At 38.6% G+C, this 6,226-nt stretch overlaps 1 non-coding gene across 1 annotated transcript; it reads right to left on the reverse strand.

Moving 5' to 3' along the window:
• Positions 1-5,324: 5,324 nt before the first annotated feature.
• LOC136228149 (small nucleolar RNA R71) lies at positions 5,325-5,431 on the reverse strand. Its single transcript, XR_010688483.1, has one exon. It is a non-coding gene; the product is annotated as a small nucleolar RNA R71 (small nucleolar RNA).
• Between the last annotated feature and the right edge of the window lie 795 nt (positions 5,432-6,226).

The following is a 6,226-nucleotide window of genomic DNA, read 5'->3' on the forward strand; positions in this document are numbered from 1 at the left end:
CATTTCCTTGGAAGCTGTCTAGTATCTTGGTTCAGCAAGAAGCAATCATCCGTAGCCCTATCTACAACTGAAGCTGAGTACGTAGCTGCTGGAAGCTGTGTTGCTCAGGTCCTATGGATAAAGCAACAGCTTGAAGATTATGGAGTGAAAAACGAAACAATAGAGATCAAATGTGACAACAAGAGTGCCATTGATCTGTCCAAAAATCCAATTCAACACAGCAGGATGAAGCATGTCAGCATAAGGCACCACTTCATTAGAGATCACGTACTAAAGGGTGAGATCAAGCTGACCTATGTGCCAACAGACGAACAGCTTGCAGATATCTTCACCAAACCATTGGCTCGTGAACAATTCAACATACTAAGGGAAGCTATCGGTATGTCTAATCCTCTTCAATAATTCTGCGTGAAAAATTGAATGTTGAGTGATTGCCATGCTAAGAGAATATACGATGAATAAATTCTGAGCTAAAAATATAGAAAATCACTTTACGCTGAGTTAATATACATGTTGAGTGATTATTTTGAGTAGGTACACATGCTAAGTGATAACTCTATGATAAGGTACTAGGAGATAAGAAATTCGTCTACATAGATCTTGTCACTCGGTATCACAAACGTTTGGCATTCTGGTAAAACTGAGATTAAAAGGCTACTTGCACCATTAAATGCTAACACGTATAATAAATAGCACCTGGGATAACGAAAGCAATAAATGCAAAACCCGTGCGCCGAACGTGTCATAAGTGACAGAATCTCTGTCGATTGAATATCCCAAGGAAAAACGGCTAGTCCATCAAATAGGATTGATCCAAAATCTCTATAAGTAGTGGAAGATTTCCCACTGAATCACTCTTACGCTTAAACCCCTTAGCATTCCAAATCCTTCTCTCCATCTGAATTTCAAAATTCTTCAAGAACATCTGAGAAGAAAATGTCGAACCCTAAAAATGTCTCCGGTGGTGATTCAGGCAAACATCACACCGACGAAAATCCAAAGTCTCCTCAGCCTAACCAAACTCCACGAAAAAACCCTCAAGCTGACCCAGCAAGCTCGTCACAAAGGCCTAAGAAAAGGACTATGGTCAAAGTCCATAAGAAAGTTAACAATCTAGAAGTTCTGAAATGTAAGTGGTTCTCTCCTAACTTCATCACCTCTGAAAAAGCCTTTTGTGAATGGATTGAGAAGAATGAGTGGGTAGGACTCTTCTCTCTCCCAGGGAAAACCTATCCTAGGTTAGTTAAGCAGTTCTATTCCAATCTTCACGTTGACGAAGAAGATGCTGACTACTTGGAAACTTCCGTCAAGGGTCACAAAATTACAATCACACCATCCTACCTAGCAACCTTACTCAACCTGCCAGAAGAAGGAAAAGAGTTTAGGACAACCAAAGAAGCGCTTGACCACGTCAAAGGATTCTGTAAACCAGAGAATCACAAAGGAGAGATACCAAGCACCTGTATGAGGCAAAATCAGAAGATGGCTCATTACCTGTTGACCAACTTCATCTTCCCCAAACTCAGCTCATTATCGTCTGCCTCCAATTTCGAGCAGTGCTTTATATGACACATGCTAACCTACAACCCACTCAACATGCCGATATTTCTGGTCGGAGCATTTCAACGAGGAGGCAAGAAACTCAGATTGGGCTCCCTAATCACCAAAATCCTTGAAGATCAGAAAATAGAAACCATCAATGAGACTCAGAGTTTGGGAAATGAAATTACATCGACTCTACTGTTGGGGTTAAAATTCAATCAGCCGTTGAAGGGATCCGAAGATATTGAGGAAGTTGAAGAAGAACATGATGCTGAACAAGAAGAGGAACCAAGGGAAGGAAAGCAAATTGTTGACGAGTCTGCTGAGCCTGTAAAAGCAAAGAAAAAGAGAAAGGCACTCGAAACATGTTCAAAGGATATTGATGATGTCCCAAGAAAGGTACGAGCTGTGTCAAAAGGGAAGAAAGTTGATACTGACCAAACACCTAGGTCAGCAAAGAAACGAAAAGGGCAAGATGAGCCCAAGGAGAAAATGAAGAATCTCCAAAGCAACCTCTGCAGAAGAGAAGAAGAAACTCTGCATTACAAATTGTTGAAGCTAATCCCCTTGACTGGGTTGTCCCTCCAAAATCACACTTCGTCAAAAGTCTCGGCATTGATCTTGAGCAAACCCCTATTGAGCAAGAAGAGGAAGAACAGCTGAATGATAATGCTCAGCCTGATGTTGAGGAAGAAGAGCATGCTGAGCAAACACAGACTGAAGATAATGCTGAGCAAGAGGAGAATCCACCTATGGCACTTCAAATAGTGGAGGTTGAGCTCCCTGAACGTGACATTGCCGAAAATGAGGATAATGCTGAGCTCAGAGACAATTCCTCCTCTGATTCCAGTGAAGATATTCAAGCTGATCCTTCACCCCCTCGAGCTAAGTCTTTCAAAAGGCTAAAGAAGAAAGCCTACAGAGCACCTGTCATTGATCTATTAGGAGATTCTCCGCTTCGGGACCCAATCACCGATCTGTCTGATATCCAGTTTACGTATTTTTCAAAGAATACTGAGTCTCCTTCTACGGAACCTGCGGAAAATCAAGCCTCTGTTACTCACATTGAGGAACAAGCCAAGACTCTAGACAATCCAAATCCTGTCAAGCAAAAGCTCGAAGCCCAAGATAGTCAAGCTGGGGAGCAATCCATGGAACAACCTGCTCAACTCTTCCATCATGATGAGCAAGTAAATGACTCTGTAAGTCATTTGCCACCAACTCCAAATACTCAAGTTGTTGAGCATTCAGTTCCTTCTACTGAGCTTCCGCAAGGTCCACCTATTAATCCATCTGATAAGCAGCCAACTCCACCACAATCAAGCTCCACCTCAATTCCTGCTTTTGTGACAAATCCTGCTGGCACAATGGCCTATTTCAGTGCTATTGAGTCTGGACGCAAAATCATTGCCTCTGCTCAGTCTCTCCTTCAGGATTTAAATCTTATGCCTCTGGATGCCGCTGGAACTGCAAATCTTGAGTCCTCCCAAATCACATCCCTCACTCCACTTCTGCATGAAATTCGGAGCCTCAAAGATATTATCAGTGTTATGAGCACAATTCAGACACAGCAACCTGTTAAGCCCAAAATATACCTAAAATATCATCAATAATTACATCAATATTGCTACGAATTTGTGCTGTTTATATCTGTTTAGAATGTTTTTACTCTCGAATATGTTTCTTTCTTACAAGGTACCTAAATATTTGGTAAAATCCAAATAGGAACAAAAAGAGCTCAAAAACAGAATAAAAACCCTACAAAAGGAGTTAAAAACGACGAAGATCAAATTACACCAAAATGAGGACAAAGATGAGGTCAGAAACAGAAGAAAAGTCAAATTCTCGGCTGAGGAAACAAATTCTAGGCAGAGAATTTTATGAAAGTCGCGACCGAGAATCCACAATTCTCAGTCGCGACACGCGTTCTTCAGAAACTCCTTCCCTTCGTTCGAAGACCAAAATGATGCTCCCCCATTCTCGGTCGAGAATTAAATATTCTCGGTAAGAGCAGAAAATCTGTATAAGCCAATTGCACACTTTCATTTTCGACGAAACGCGTTCGTTCGGGTGGATAAAGACGTCCTTTCACAATGGATACGATCATTCACAACGGAAACGACACTTCAATCAAGACTCTTCAACATCTATAAATAAAGAGTTGATGGAGAGTTGAAGATATATAGAAGAAAGAGATTAGTATAGAATTTATGCAGAAATTCCGAGTCAAGTGATTCAGAATTTAGATTTCATTTCTGTTCAAAGCAATATGATGTACACACATTATTTATTTAATAATAACAAACACAGTAGCGTTTAGACATTGTTCAAATTTAGTTTACATTTTGGTAGTAGATAGACCAGTCTCTATTACGAAGATTCAACGAGAAGATTGAGTAGAGGATCAGCCATGAGTCTGACAAACTCTAACGAAACCCAAGGAAAGGATTGACAACTCGTTCACTTGCAAGTCGTAGAATGTTTTCATGCTCCTTGTTCTCTGTAAACTTGTATCAATTTATATTTCATCTAATAAAGTCCGTTCTATTCGATAGATTTTTATGCAGCACTTTGGTAAAGAATCCGAAGTGGACTGCTGGTGTTTTCATTAAAACGTATTTTAATTCAAAATCTTTACAAGGAAACTTTGTTGAACAACTTAGACAAATTTCTATCTCGAAAGAGTTTTAATTTGGTTAAGGTAGCGATCTAACCCGACCGTAGGAGGATTGACTACAGTTCAAAGCCTAAAAATTAGAGGTTCCGTCATTTATTTCATCGTTATAATTTATACAAAGTTTAAAGTTGTTTTCTTTGCTTAATGTAAACGAATATATTTGTTTACTTTTCTAAAAAGTACTAAACGTTCCTGTCTTACAAATTCATTCTTAAATCAGAATATTTTCTAACGTCTTCATACTCTAATCTAATTCTCATTCTAACAATTTCAAAACCAAATCCGATTTAACGATTTTCTTTATTATAAATCTTAAAAGTATATTTAACCTATTCAAAATAAGTTTTTGTTAAAAAACGTTCCCTGTGGGATCGATATCTTTTATTACTACAAGCGTATACCGTGCACTTGCGGAAATCGCTCAACAAGTTTTTGGCGCCGTTACCGGGGAACGCCAGATTTTTCGTATTTTATTTCGAATCTAGGTTTATTTATACTTATTCAAACTTTTATATTTTATTTATTTCAAATTACTAACATATTTATTTTTCAAATTCTGTTTTGTAGGTAGTTTCGGTTCGTGCAAAATTTCAGGTTCATGCGCAGTTCTCGAAGTTGAGGCACATCACCAGATCCTATTGATCCAGAAATTGAAAGGACTCTTAAAAAGAACAAGATAGACAACAAAAATAAAAACAAGACCCCAATAAAAACCGGGGTTACCGAGCCAGAAATTATGGCTACACTCATGGATTACGCTAGGCCAAGAGTGGCCAGTGTAACAAATAGTATAGTTAGACCCCAAATTAATGCACACCATTTTGAAATTAAGCCAGCATTGCTTAATATGTTGCAAAATAACGTAACATTTTACGGGTTACCTAACGAAAATCCTAATACCCATTTGACAAATTTCTTAGAAATTTGTGACACTTTTAAAATTACTGACGTGACTGTAGAAGCAATCAAACTTCGCCTTTTTCCTTTTACTTTGAAGGATCGAGCCAAAGAGTGGTTAACTTCTATGCCAGCCGCATCATTTGAGACTTGGGAGCAATTAGCCCAAGCATTTTTATCAAAAATTTTTCCTTTAGCAAAAACCGCAAGAGTCATAAAAGAGTTAACATCTTTTTCTCAAAATGATAATGAAACTCTTTATGAGGCTTGGGAACGTTTTAAAGAACTTCAACGTTTGTGCCCACACCACCAATTGCCCGCTGAACTTTTAATGCAAACATTTTATAATGGACTAAATCCTACAACTAGAGGTTCATTGGATGCTATGTCTGGAGGGTTATTCATGAAGAAAACATCTGCCCAAGCAAGAGAACTTTTAGAGGAAATGGCAATCAACAGCAGTATGTGGCCCGCGGAACGTGGACACATACCAGTAGCGAAACCATCATCCTCAACAACGTCATCAGTTAAAGGTATAGTGAATCTTGATCCAGTTGCGATGTTGCAAGCCTAGTTTTCTGCCTTATCGCACAAAATTGATAGGTTTATGGCACCATGTGATCCTAATGGTAAGCCAATCCAAACGGATGTGGATTATGAAGGTATGAGCGAAATTGAACATGTAAATTTTGTCCAAGGGCAAAACCAAACCAATAACCTTTATTCCAACACATATAATTCTGGATGGAGAAATCATCCTAACTTTAACTGGAGAGATAATAATAATAATAATGCTAATGCTAATCAAAATCGTACTGCTAATTATCAAAATCAATCAAGAGATACGATTAACACTTTATCTTCTAAAATCGACAAATTTATTGATGCTATGAGCGGAAAAGTAAGTAATCACGACGATGGTTTTAAACGGATCGAGAATAAATTCGATCAGCTTATTAAAAACCAATCATCTAGCATCCATAATTTGGAGGTTCAAATTGGACAACTCGCTAAATCAATTCCGTCTCGCAAAGAGGGAAGTCTTCCAAGCCATACGGAAGAAAATCCGAAAGAGCATGTTAAGGCTATCACTCTTCGTTCAGGGAAAAA

Source organism: Euphorbia lathyris, chromosome 4 (assembly GCF_963576675.1).
Source record: "Euphorbia lathyris chromosome 4, ddEupLath1.1, whole genome shotgun sequence".
In the NCBI taxonomy this organism is placed as follows: domain Eukaryota; kingdom Viridiplantae; phylum Streptophyta; class Magnoliopsida; order Malpighiales; family Euphorbiaceae; genus Euphorbia; species Euphorbia lathyris.